Source organism: Lissotriton helveticus, chromosome 2_1, assembly GCF_964261635.1.
Source record: "Lissotriton helveticus chromosome 2_1, aLisHel1.1, whole genome shotgun sequence".
NCBI classification, from domain to species: Eukaryota; Metazoa; Chordata; class Amphibia; order Caudata; family Salamandridae; genus Lissotriton; species Lissotriton helveticus.
In genome coordinates this window covers 491,072,859-491,088,446 of record NC_136059.1, presented here as the reverse complement: position 1 = coordinate 491,088,446, position 15,588 = coordinate 491,072,859, and positions in this window count along the sequence as shown.

Here is a 15,588-nt window from a genome sequence, read left to right as displayed (position 1 = left end):
CAAGGACAGCGGTTCGAGTGACGAACAGTAAGAACTGGCTCCATACCACGCACTGCAAGCGTGTATCGCCTGCCTTGGTGGACCCTGCTGTGCTGACCGACCATCGAGAGTCTCTGGAAACGGAGAAAGGTCAGGCTATCTCATCTGACGAGTCTACGGAAGTCTTCCCGGACCACACGATTCCTGGAGCATCGCGATACAATTTGAGACCGAGGAAAGAATCTGCAGTTTTGAACAAGACTGGTTGAGCTACCGCCCTGGGTTTGTGGAACGGAGAGCCAATAAGGCAAGGGGGGGTCATCCCAGCAAAAGTGTAGTGACACCCATCTTGGCCCAATGGTGAAGAACTCAGCAGCTACCCAAGGGATAAGAGCTCCAACAGGTTCTTAGAAAGATCGAGCATTGTTGTCATTGAAATGAATAAGGAAAAGATTTGTGCTGTAGGGTTTGTTGTTGCCTTGGTGGTTTTGGCAATAACCACTTGGTTCATTGAGAAAGCAGTTCCTGCTCGACAGCTTTTTATTGCAACTACTCCAGCTCCACTGGAGCATCAGTATTACACTCTTCCTTATCATGAGCAGTAATATCGACAGTCCTATCTGAATAACACATTCATTCAGATGTTGCATCATACCCATAATGCTACAAATACTACCAATTGTTGGGTGTGTGGAATGATACCTGCACACCAGAAGAAAGGAGGAACACCTTTTATTCCTCTACCGTTTTCTCATATTGATTCATGTCAAGCTTGGTATGCCCTTTTGTTTGCTTATGGGAAACCTTCAATAGGTAGAATTATTTTTCCATTGAATAAAAAATGTAACCAAGTAAAAGATGGTTATCCTCAAGCTAAAGGGACTAAATGGGAATGGGATGAATACCAACCGGACAATATTTCGATGCCATATATCTTCACAAATGTGAGGGCGATTAAAAACAATGGACTTTTTGTGATAACTGTAACAAGAGCAAAAGCAGATTTATGTATTGGCAGTATTGGGAGAATTCCCAAAGGACGAAGCAAATGTACTACTGTATTAAACATTGAGGGTGTTAATAATAGCAGCTTCATATCGTCACATAACACCTGCTTTGTGTGTGGTAATAAAGGATATTACCAATTACCTGTTGGTTGGTCAGGGATATGCGACATATCATTTTTGTTAGCCCCTGTGTTTTTAGCACCTGCATCATATCATCTTGACCTGAAACTGTATAATGATATTTCAAAGAATAGATATAAATGGACAACAAGTACTGATGAGATTGATCAGACAGACACCGCTCTGCAACAATATGTTGATTTCAATTTGGGTTTGTTTTTCTTTGTGGGTGCTGCATTGAATAGCAGAAAGATCAGACGATTGACTCGTGTAGTAGAAGCTCTCACCAATTTGACAGCTATGGCACTTGGGAACATTACAGACGAACTGCAAATTGCAAGAATTGTAGCACTCCAGAATCGGATAGCGCTCGATGTGATCTTGGCTGATCATAGTGGTGCATGCCACATCATCGGAAGCAGTTGCTGCGTCTTTATACCTGACCACTCACCTTCAGTTTATGACGCAATCTCTAAACTGCATAAGATTGCTGCAGACATTCACCCAGAGACATTTTCAAACTGGATATGGACACTCTTTGTTACTTGGGGCTGAAAACTACTGACTATTCTATGTATACTACTGGTGATACTATTTACATGCTGTACTTGTATACAATGTGGTCACATGATTTGCTCTATGTGCATTACTGCTTGTACACCTGCCAAAAGAAGTGTTACAAAAGAACAGCAAATGTTAAATAGTGACATTACTGATATGATGAATATCAATATACAGGATGCAGATCCAGATTACCCTAGACAGGCGAATGTCTTCAGCAAACGCTGAAAGGGTCGTCTGTGGTAGTTTAGCAATCATTAGGTTAAGCATTAGCAGAAGACATCCGGTATTTAGAGACTATCTTGCCAGTTTACGTAATCCATTTTGTATTTCTGTTGGCCATTTTGTATGCCATGTGCTCTGTCCTACCTTCCTGTCAACTGCTCTTGAAATCTGCCTAGATTCAAGGTATGTTTAGTCTCCTCTGCTCTGCACATGCCCGGTAGAGCTAACAGCTGTCCTCAACTTGTAACTGTCAAGATGTGCCCACCTAAATTAGCTAACTGTCAGCCCTTCCCACTTGTTGCTAGCATACTCTCTGTATGACCCTATATGTATTTGAAACCAGTACTCTGTACCTTGTACCGCCTTCATTTCAGCCCCTGTGTGGATATAAAAGGACCAAGTTCCTTCTAGTCAGTGTGCAATCTCATACTATACCGAAGGGTGTTGGGTGAATGTAGTTCCACCTCATGAGGTATAATAAACTCAATTTTTTCTATTCCAGTTTCTGTGCCAACTTCTTACTATTAGTCTAAGGACTCTGAGCAGAGAAGGGTGAATCCCTTGCACTAGTAGGCCTGGCTGAGGCTTGCTACTACAGTACATCTACCTGCATAACTCAAAGTTTTTCTGGAACCTTCCTTTTCAGAAGCATTGTCTAGTGGCTTGCATCACTCTCAGACTGAGCTGGTGGCTGCCAAGTGGCATCACGATCATCAGAAGCGGGGCATGAAGAAGAAGATGATGGACTAAGCCTCCTTTTCCTTGCTGGTGGTCTGGAAGACGATAGATCTTCCGAAACAGTGGTTTGCTCCAATTTGTCTGCAGGAATCTCGATTTCCTGAAATGCCCCTACTTCAGGAGCAACAACTAATATTGTGGGCTGTTTTGCGGCTGTGGCTGTTCTTGCGGCTGCTGCTATTCTTGCGGCTGCTGATGTTCTTGAGGCTGCTGCTGTAGTTGTTGCGGCTGCTGCTGCTGTTGTTGCGGCTGCTGCTGCATACTTATCTGCTGAGTTTCCATCTGCGTTGAATGTGTACTACTTTAAGATAATGACATTTTAACATCGCTGCTCGTTAGTATACTGGCTACCTCTGCGACACGCAAGGGCTTAGGCCTAGGTTGGTTGGGTTGGACCGCTGGTGCGGAGGTGCTGCTCCCAGCTTGGTTCCCGGACAACGCTGCTGCAGGCGTAATTTTTTTGGTCCCAAAAAAAAACATTGGCCGGCACACCAGTCGTGGTTACTGGCACTTCCTTTTTCTGTTCCTTCTTCTCACTGGCAACTTTCTTGGTACTGGACCTGGTACCTTTCTTTGGGGCCATCTTCAGATGTCAGGCAGGACGCAGGTGCAGAAGTTGTGGTCACACGTGGACGTTATGGGCAGCAGGACTTCTGTCTGGCTGGCAGTACAACGGGTGATGATGATGACACCTACTCTTCTGGCTTTTTGTGCACCTAAAAGCAAATAAGCCAGGAGAAGAACATCAGTGAAATGTTGCATTTGTTGTTGTGGTTCATATACTACTGTACTAGTACAAACAAACAAACAAAAGAAGATATAGTCTAGCCATTTCTGAGACTTTGTCAACAAGGGCTACGTTATACTACTGTGTACACACACTACACTCTCTGGAAGGATAGGAAAGAGAATAAGAACCAAAATACAAATGTAAATGGGGTGGACCGTATTTGGCATTACATTATTTGAGCATCACATCATTTATGGAGCTGCTGCTGGCAAAGGGGATGGATGGATGGAAGCAGTAAGCCAATAGGAAAACCATGCAGGCCTATATGGCAAAAGCAGGACACTAATAACTCCCACCACAAAAAAAGGCCACCAGCCACATAGACACTCACAATTCACAAGCAACAAGCAGGAGGCCTGGGGAACACCATGAACTGACAAAAGGCCTATAAAAGCCAGGCAAAGGATGCATGCTAAAGCACACTGCTCTGCCTTTTTAATGCAAAAAAATGCAAAAACGAAAATACACAGGCCCAAAAAAGGTCTGCAGGGTGCATGCATTGCACACCAACACACACCAGACACACACAACAAAGGCATATCTTTAAGACACCCAACATCAGAAAGCCCAACCCAAATAAAACACATTTCCCAACTCAATCCAATGCCATCCGTGCCCTAAATGATATCTACATTCAACAGACCACACAGAAACAGCTGTGGCTACCTGCTCTGAGCCTACCGGATGAAAACAGGCCTGTTGGCAGACAAGGCCAGACAAGCTTGCAGGCCTAGGCTTCAAAATGGCAAGCAGCCACATGGCCTGGCCCAACAACAGAAAGTCCACCCCAAAAAAACACTTTTCCCAACTCAATCCAATGCCATCCATGCCCTAAATGATGCTTGAAAAAGAAATACATTAAAAGAACACCAAAGGGACAATTGCTTCATCATGCACCCACCCATGACTAGCTCTGGGCCTACTGACTACTACTACCCACAACATTTTTAAAAAAAAGAATGATAATTACCAAAATTAAATTGTAGTTGCAACAACTGCAATGCCCCCAATCAAACCGACACAACAACCACTTACTTGTAAAATATCCAATTCAAAAGTGCCCTAAATGATGTCTAAATTCTCGGTAATGCTTAGGGTCATCTCTAGAACACATCTCTCTGTAGAACCAGGAGCTCGCAACATAACTCCCTCGACCGATAATTTGAGAATTATCTGGAAAGGTGTTGATAATAGTGCAGTGTTCACAAATATGGTAACATCTTACCGACCTCTTGTTGACACCTGTTTGTCGCCCATGGATGTCAACCCTGAGCTTTTGAACATTTATGCACAGGAATTAAACAACTAATATCAAAGCCCATGACTTCTAATAATCACGATACTAAGTGGTTTAACAGCGATTGCACAAGGGCTAACCGAGAGCTCCGCGTCGCCTTGGCCTTGACACCAAGGGACGTAAGTTTTGTTAGATCACTTAGGAAAAGATATAACCAAGTGGTTAAACAAAGGAAAGAGGAGGTCTTAAAAGATCAATGGGATACTTTGGCTAGTACAGCTAACTTAAATAACACAAAGGGTTATTGGCAATAGGTAAAAAATATTAGATGTATGGGTCACAATATAACTCCTTTGAGCTGTAACATAACAAGTGAAGCTTGGGTAACTAATTTTTTAAAAATATATATAGCTCCTGTTCAGGAAGAATTCCATATTGATCTTAATGTCGCTACACAAGTCCAGATATCCTTAACTGAAGTCGAGGATGCGATCGATCAAAGCTTAGGTAATAAGGCTCCTGGTCCATATGGGCTTTACATTGACCTTATTAAGCGTAAACCAGAATTTTGGGCTCCGCTATTGCTTAATGTTTTTAATAATTTAATAGATTCCCATATCCCCAGCACATGGTCATCTAGCATTATAGTCCCCATTTTTAAAAAAGGAGATAGGTCCAACCCCAGTTGCTATAGACCGATATCACTGATCGACAACACCTTGAAGATACTTGGGAGAGTGTTATTTAATAAGATCAGGAATTGGCCTGAGGATGAGTGTATTTTCGATAAATACCAGTTGGGGTTCAGAGGTGGACTGGGAACTGTAGAGCAATGCCTTAATTTAAATTTGATAATAGGCAAATACACCATTGCTCCCCAGTCCCCAGTCTACCTGGCCTTCATGGATCTCACCTCAGCATTCGATTTTGTGAACAGATCGCGTCTTTGGCAATGTCTTCTAAAGTATGAGTTGGATGATGCTCTAGTACATTTTCTGGCCTATCTACACAGGGACTTGGGTGCCAGGGTAAGGATTAGTAGGGACAGGGCAGCATCAGGGAACAGGCAGGGATGCGTCCTGGCCCCTCTGCTTTTCATTTTATATATCAATGAGTTCAATAATGATCTGTCCAAACTAACTAAGGATGTCCCAATGATTAATGGCAAAATGTTACCCACTCTGCTATACGCACATGACGCGGTACTAATGGGCTGCACACCTAATGCACTGTGCACTTTAGTCGGGGGCTTCGTAGATTTTATGAAAATGCTAAATCTTTGCACAAATTTAAAAAAAATCATTTTTAATGGGCTGCGGACCTAAAAAACATTCTTTGAATGTAATTCATTGTGGCACCCAAAAATTAATATGCACACACACTTTTCCATATGTGGGATTGGTATTTTTGGATACTGGCTCCTGGGCCGCTCACCTGGCACATAGTAGGAGCAAATTCGTAAAAGCTAACAATTCTATTCTGTGCATACCACAACCAAGAAGAACTGAGGTAGTGCACCCTCTGTTGAAAATATATAAAACTCAGTGCCTACCCACTGCAACATATGGAGCAGAAATTTGGGGCCATGTAAACTGTTAGAACATTCAGACAGAAGAGAATAGATTTTGCCGGAAGGTCCTGGGGGCACCGATAAGTTCTTCCTCATTTGTTTGCCATCATGAGTTAAAAATACCGTTAATTGAGCATTATATCAGGACTCGCCCAGTGATCTTCTGGATGAAAGTTTGGCAAAACCCTGTAGCAACGCTAACCAGAGATATTATAGTCGATTGCCTTAATTGCAACAAGGGAGGGGACATACCTTGGTTGGCGGCTGTGAAGACCAGCCTGAGTATTGTACATTTGTCACATCTTTTCACAGACCCAGGAAATATGGCAGGTTCTAATAAAAAGATCGTTCAGGGGAACTTGTATGCATACTATGGTAACCTAAGACGTGAGCTGAAAATCTGAAGCCCTCGGTTGCCTGTTATATAAACATGCTTGGTGCCGATGGCTCCCTCTCAAAATCCCCAGCAATCTATCTCACAAGGGCGATTACTCGCTGGGAACGAAGTCTGCTCTTTCGCCTTAGGGCTGGCACCTTAAAATATCTACTTTGCTTTCCCTTGGGATTTAGTTCTAATCTTGAGTAAACGATTTGCCCTTGTGGTAATAGTGGGAGCCAATCAATGTTAAATTTTTTATTTTTCTGTGATTTTTATCAAGTATATAGTAAGCAGTTTTTGATCCCCTATTTTAAGTCTCATGATATCACAGATTTTAGGGAAGCATATAGGGAGATTATTATGCTCAATGAGGACAACTTAACACTCCGTGTAAGTGTTGGTGTGGAGATCTTTTAGTGGTATTTCCACTGTGTGTAGAAGATAGTAGGCAGTGTCAGCCATTAGAAGGGGAAAAAATGGTGAGCTGATTTCAGAACTTACCTGCTTAACTCGGGTGATGATAAACAAGGGTCTCAGTCATGGAACAAGAGGGAAAGATGGTGATTTAAAGGCAGATAAGCTCAACAGAAAGTTTCACTCAAATTGAGATACAAATACAGAGGCTATTGCAATGACTTGCAAGGTCACCTCCCTTTTTAGGGCTTGGGGGAAGTGCCTTTTAACCTCAGCGGTAAACCACAACCAGATCTGAGCTCGAGGCATCAAGAGTATGAGGACCATATGTAGAAAGCATTCTTTTGCAGTTGGAAACGGCCTGATTCAAAGAATCCAGCCGTTTTCTACTGTAAAAATGTTTTTTAAGTGTACAAAAGGGCAAGCGGCTATTCAGTTACATGTTACCGAATAGCAATTTACGTTACCAATTTGGCATTTGGAAGGGGCATGTTTAGGGCTTCCCTTCCAAATACAGAATCACAGTTGTGTGTATGAATGGTTGGCAACCGAATCATGGTCGCAAAACATTCATATTTTACCAATGCCTCAAAGGAGGAGGCTTATGGGGCCCCCTCCTGTGACTCTTTGAACTCCAGGGATCACCACCTCTCTTGAGGTTTATTTCCAATATAGGAGGGGGCCTTGTGGACTCCCCCTCTGGTGCATGTCGAAATCCCCTGTACCACCACCTCTCTGGAGCAGTAATAATAATTTGCGGGAAGCCGCACGGACAACCCGGAGCCTGAGGTCCACCACCTTCCGCGGGCCTAAATAATAAATAATTATTGGAGTTGGGTCTTGTGACCCCCTCTTGGGCCATATCCCACCTCCAAGGCTCTGGCCCATATAAAGAGAATGCAGGAGGCTGCATGCCATATATGCCACAAGGGACTGCCATGCCAAGGGTCGGCTCCTACTCTGTCCTGCTGTTCCCACCCCTCGGGCATAGCTGTTGCTTTTGCTTGGCGGGTATACACTCTGTTTCCAGTGTGCGGGGCTGTCAGAGTGCTCCCGCCCACTGGAAGTGGAGGTTTCATCTCTTTTCCTGCCTGCAGACATGTGGGTAGAGAAATAGATGAAACAATTGCTCTTGCACACAGGTAGCTACATTTCCAGCAGCACCATGTGTGCAATAGCAATGTTGGCTCCTGCTGGAGTTGGGGAGACAGCTGGGAATGTGGGGGCCTTGAGGCTCCTGCGCACTGTGTGCCCTTGCTGAGACCAGGGCACCCAGGGATACACAGCCAGACTGAAATAGGCTGGGGGAGGGGCCCACATTGATCTCCTCCCCAATTCAGTTAAGGCTGGATCTGGGGGATCTGTGCGGCCCCCTGCATAATTTGTAAGACAGCCCGGGGGAGTGGGTGGTGCCTGAGGAATATGAAAGCCCCAATCAGGGGAGCCATGTGTTCCCTTCCTTTGGTTTGAATGAAGCCCTAGGGAGATAATGGTCCCCAAGGCTATTGAAGCTTAATGGTGGGGACACTGTGACCCCCTTAATAAAAGTAAAGCCGAGGGGAGGTGGTGGCTCCCGGGGCTCATAAGCGGTAAAACAGAAGGCAGAAAAACAAGTCAAAAAGACAAAGCATAGTCCTGAAAAACAAAGAAAATACAAAACAGAGCAGGAGAGGGCTAAACAGAGAGCACTCAAACACTTACACACCCACTCACAGACCCATTACAGAGACTCATGCACCCACTCACACACCCAATGAACCTCTCATTCACCCACTCACAAACAAACTGAGAAACTCATGCACCCACTTATAGACCCACTAAGGCACTCATGCACCCACTCCCAGACACACTTAGACACTCATGTACCCAATCACAGACCCAACCAGAGACTCCTGCACCCATTCACAGACTCACTGAGAAACTCATGCACCCACTCACAGACCCACTGAGATACTCATGCATCCATTCACAGACACACTCAGACACTCATGCACCCACTCACAGACCCAGAGATTCATGCACCTACTCACAAACCCTCTTAGAGACTCATGCATTCACAGGCCCACTCAGACACTCATGTACTCACTCATAGACTCACTCAGACTCACACATCCACTCACAGATCCATTAAGAGACTCATGCACTCACTTGCAGACCCACTGAGAATGTCATACACTCACTCACAGACCTACTCAGAGACTCATACACCCACTCACAGACCCACTGAGATTCTCATGCATCCACTCACAGACACTCATGCACCCTCTCACAGACCCGGAGATTCACGCACCTACTCACAGACCCACTTCGAGACTCATGAACTCACAGGCCCATTCAGAGACTCATGTACTCACTTACAGACTCACTCACAGACTCCCACAACTACTCACAGACCCACTCAGAGACTCATGCATCTACTCACAGACCCACTCAGACACTCATGCACTCACTGACTGACAGACTCACACACACAGCGGGGTACTCACAAGACCCACTAAGACTTTCTCACACTCACTCACACACCTACTCAGACACTTACTCAGCCACTCTTGTACCCACTCTGACACTTACTTTAACACTCACGCACCAACTCACGGACCGACTCAGACACTTACACACTCACACAGACACCCAGTTAGACACTTATGCACCCCCTTTAAAGCACAATCAGACAATCACAGGCATACTCACATTCCCATTGAGACACTTACTCACACACTCACCCACACACTCATGCACTCACTCACACATTCACTCTCAAAGGTTACAGGTAAGAAATAATATTAAACAACCTTAGGAATTCACTTAACAAAACAAAAGTTACAGGGAATTTGTAGGTTGGAAATTGAATTAAAAAAATATAGAAATTCACCGAAAAAAACAAAAGTTACAAGGATGTTACAGTTAGGAAATAGAAAATAAAAACCCTTAGAAATGTACTGGAAAATAACAGTTACAGGGACATTATAGGTATTCTCAGATTTCACAAATCCATAGAAATTTGGCAATTATAGTTACCTGAGTTAACTATAACTTATGCCCAGCAATGCACTGTTTATGACCTCACATAATATACCACTCATGACATGGCCAGTGACATCACTCATGACATCTCAAATTACATCAGTAATGACATCACTTATGACATCATCCACAGAACCACTCACCCACCCACACCCCCCATAGAACCTCTTATCTACCCACTCCCACACAACCCCTCACATACCCATGTACAGACCCATACCAGTACTCACAGAACCACTCATCCGTAGAGCCATTCACACATTCACTCACTCATAATGCCACTCACACACCCACTAACTAGCCATACACCTACTTATGCACCCACTCACTAATCAATACAGCCACTCACACATCCAGTCATACAGACAGACAAACACTTATATACTTACTCATACACTGATACAACACTCACACACCCACTCAATCTCCAATAAAGAAACTCACCCCAAACACATTCCCACATACCCACACACTCACCCATATAGCTACAAACACATTCTCACATACCCACACACTCACCCATATAACTACTTATACTGCCACTCACTCACCAATATAGCTACTCACACATACACCCACTCACTTATCCATAAATCCCCTGCCAAGGCCACTAACTCACCCTTATGGACACTCACATAGATATTCACTCTCTAACACAGCCACTACACCCACTCACTTACCTATATACATACTTAAGCAGCTACTCACTGACCCATACAGCCACTGGCACAGCCTCTCCGTAACCCAAACAGTTAGTCTCACAGCCACTCACACACCTATGCAGCCACTCACACAGTCAACAAATCACCCATGCAGTCACTCACACACCCACTCACTCTCTAATGCCGCTAATCACACAGCCACTTACTCACCCCTAACACATCCATACAGTCACTCACAAACCCACTGACACACCCATACAGCCACTCAGACATTCACTCTCACTGATAAAGACAGTCACACAACCACTCAGATGAGAAATGTTAGAAATAGTATGACTAATTACTAGTACAGACAGAATAGTAATTTAACTTATGCTGTAACTTAGTATATATCTTTAAATCTCTAAAACATTTATGGATCACACTCACGGGATGATAATATTAGTGATGTCATTTGAGATGTCATCAGTGGTGTCATGAGTGATGTCACTGACCATTTCATGAGTAATGCAATATTTAAGGTCATAAGTAGTGTATTACGGGAGCATAAGTTATAGTTAGCTCAGGTAACAAGTGAAATCTCAGACTAACTATAAAGTGCATGTAACCTTTGGTATTAATATATAAATCCATGAGTAATATGCACATTTGTTAAGCAGGCCTAAAGAATATCTATATACTTTAAAAACCATAGTTTGTATACATATTTATACAAAGAAATACACATATCTAGATACATACATATAATCAAATTATAACTATTTTCAAACAAAGGCATATGTTGAGAGGATATGATACTACCCCAATCAACAAGGCATACAGAAGAGCGGTTAAACTTAACAGACAGACAACACTAACAGACAGTAACCTAAGAAAGACAAGTGTGCAGAGTCCATCCGACCTATCATGTCTTATGGAAGTAACACTGCTGACATCAGCAGAGTACTTAAGCAGCATTGGCACTTGCTAAACAGGAACACTACACCACACATCACCAAATGCCCAAGTATCACTTTATACAAAGGTACTACATTAGGATGGTTTATAGGCCGCAGTTACCCCAAACTAAAATCCATGGGAACTGGCATACCACATACATGAGAGGCTTTTACAGATGTGACTACTGCTCTATGTGCAGATTAGCGAAAGTACTGACTTATTTTGAATGCAATCAGAGTCCAGCTTAAACAATCAAGCAAGATATCAATTGCACTACATTTTTCGTACTAATCTGTAAGTGCAATAAGATGTATGAAGAAAGTAGAATCAGAATGCTGAAAGAACACTTCAGAGCAGTCAGACAATGTGATTCCAGATACCTGATTGCTTTGCATAAATTTACTTGAACCAAACAGAACCATCATAGGACCTTTTACTTCCATGGCTTAGAAATGATCCATCCAAGTGGCAGAGAATGAAGACTACTATGACAGGAAGCAATTTGGATCATGTGCCTTAGAGTTGTTGAGATGGGGTTTAATATCGATCGAGAATTGCATTACTTACTGACCGATTAGGATGTTTGTTATTGTACTGAGCCAGTAGGATAAATATTGTTATCTGAAAAAACAGAAGGGGCTATAAAAGCATAGGATATCCTAAAAGCCCTTCATAAACCCTTTCCATTGTTAGGTCTCTAATGTGTCTTGGTTCAATGACCCATAAGCGATACTGTTCAGTTATTATACCAACAGTGAACCACTAGACCAACTGGTATGATGTACATAAGTAGACTAATGACATACTGACTCATCAAAATGTGAAAATTCTAATATCAAGAATTGCATTCATTTTTCTTGAGTGGAGTACAATGTTATTGAAAATCGAACCTGTAAATCCCATTTTATATTAAGGCTACAAACGGATGTAAAACAGAAAAAATATGGCTCTATAATGATATTGTATAGATCACTAACTAGATACCTTCGAATCATAATTTTAATTTAACGTGCCTTCAACTACCTTCTCCACTTATCCCTCACTACTTACTCATTTTCTATCTCATCCTCATGGTTATATCTTATGGCAACACTAAGTATAGTATTGAAACACTATGTATACCAGATGATAGATTGTGGATGCAACTCACACCAACCATATTCAAGATAAAACAATGATACAATTTTGTCCATCACTGTTCTACAGTTAATTTACAGCTTGTAATCAGTCTCCACACAAGATTACTTAGGTATCAAGAATTTTATCAATGACTTTGTAAGACTACTTCGATCGAACCTATTCTATACCTTTATAATTATGGACAAGCAGATTAGCCATTTCCTGATGAAGTCTGCTGTCATGATTACAGCGAAAGATGAAACACATGTTGGCACATGGAAAGTCCTGTCATAAGGGCAGAATATTTTAAATAGTCCAATAAAGAACAGTAGATACCACAACCTTGTCACCTGAACTATATTATTGAGTGTTCAGAGAATTCTTTCAAATCCGATTTCAAGGATTTTCTTTCCAAGAGGGGTAGATCAGGTGGCTCTCCCTCCTCCAGTGCACCAAATAATGCATGGACATCAGCGTAACAGACTCATACATATTTCAACCCTTAGTACAGTTTGAGCTGTATGTGCCGTCTTCACCAGCCACCACCTTGTTTGTGTTATGTCTAAAAATGTGTCTGGGAAATGTTGCATTGCTAGGTGGTGGTCTGTAAAGGAGGAAGAAGTGTGATAGCCTGGAGAAATGGCGGTATGGAACACTGGAGCCATGTCATATTCAAACCATGATTCAGTTAATAAGAGTAGTCAGGTTGTGTGTCAGTGAGTAGCTCATAAATGTGGTGCTCATATTTAGAGAGTGATTAGGTATTTATTAATAGGCACTTTAGAGGTCATGTTTTGGTGATTGTGTTTCTTTCTTTTCCAGACGAGTGAGACATGGTAGTAACTGTATGAGGACAGCAATAGTGTACATTTTCTATATTGTATTATTTATTCAGTGGGCTTAGAATGAATTTTGTTGGGTCTGCATGTGTAGGTGATGGAGAAGGGGGTTGAGAGAGAGATGGTGAGCTATGTTGTTTTGCCAAATAACCTTGTTGTGTAATAGATTAACCCTGGGCAAAGCACTACGCTACGCTCACGTAGCTTGCGAAGTTTGCGCTACTTCGCACTATTCGAACTGCACGTAGCACAGTGCAAACACGCATAGCGTAGTGCAGCGGTCATTTGTTGCTTGCTCGCAGTCCTCAACGTCAAGTTGGCAACCGGGAGCAAGCAAAATGACATCCCGGCGAGACTGTTTCTTCGTTCATGATCAGCAACTTCAAGTTGCCGATCGCGAGCGTGGAAAATAAACCTCCCGGCGAGATTCTCAATGCAGGGAAGTCAGGTTTCTCATTGCGAGTGGTCGCGTATGCTCACAATCGTTTGTGATGAGAAACCACCAGTCCGTGTTGAGAAAGCTGCTGCTCGAGATAAAATCTACTGAAGCAGCAGAAAACGACAACTTGCACTGTGCAAGATGCCGTTTTCAATGATTGCACAGTGCCGGATGCTTGTCCGTACTATGCAATCATTGAAAATGGCATCTTGCACAGAGTGAACAGAGTACTATGCAGTTCGAGTAGTGCTACGAGTAGCTCGCGTAGTGCAAAGTGCACTTTGCGTAGCTTCGCGTAGCGCTACTTTGCAAACTACGCCCAGCCGTATAATAGATATGGAAATGTGAAGTTGTGAAGAGTGACATGTTGTTTTTTTGTTTGCGTGGAGGTTGTATGGATTGGGGTGGTGGTAGTGAAGCATGTGGGTCATGTTTTAAGGCTCTAAATTGTGCCATGAATGAGCAGCAAAGTTAATAAGTGTTGTTGTATTGGGGTATTTGTGGAATGTTTTGGTGAAGATTGAAAATTTAGGAGTCAAGGTGGTTTAGAACGTGTAATATTTGTGTAGTCATCGTGGTGGATGTATGTTTCAAAGTTGTGATGCAACGTTTTATGAAATTGTGTGTGTGTGTTATGTTTTGATTTTGTGGAGTAGTGAGAGGAAATGTTGATGTAGTGGTTATCTGAGGAGAGTTTGTATATAAAGTACTATTGATGAGTGGAAGTTGGATGATAACGGGGTGGTTATGTGATTTGGAAAAGAGTGTATGTGGTGTGTGAAAGTGGATGGACAAGAGTTATGTGTGTTGCTGTTATATTTACTAGCTGGGAGAGGTAAAATGTGTGATGAAGTGTAAGGATTGTGGTGACAGAAAGGGGTCTGTTAGGAGCAAAAGTAGAGGATAGAGCTGGTGTTTTGTATGAACAGGGAGTGTGTGTCTACATGGATTAATGTTATGTATAATGTGTCTTTGTGTTAGGTTGGTGATGTGTGGATTTGTTGACAGTGTAAGACAGAGTGGGGTTTTGTGTGAGAGTGAAGATGCCATTGTGTGGTAGTTGAGGTAGAATGGTATATAGGTGTAATTCTTGGAGTTTTGAAGTGGTTGTTGAGACATTCAAATGTGGTTGGGGTTTGTTAGTAGTGAATGAGTAGAATGTATTTGCTGTGAGTGTTTTAATGTTTGTGGACGGTATAAGGTGGTTGCTGGTGAATGTAAAAAAGGGCAGCCTTTCTGGCCCTAGACCAGAACTGGCCCAAACAGGCAATTGCCCTTGTCCTCTTCATGTCGCTTAGCCTAAACACCTGGGCTGAGATACCCTGAGACCTAAGGTTAAATAGCACTAGATCAGGTGAAAGTTGGCCAATGGGAGCCCTACCCCTAACCAATCAGACCCGTAGCCTTAAGCCCTAGGGCCAATGGGAGACCTTTGCCTTTAAACCAATCAGAGCCCTAGCTCTAGCGCACAATCTGAAGCTAAGCCCTTAGCCCTAGGTCCAATAGAAACACTAGCTCTGGGAGACAATGAGAACCCTGGGCCTTT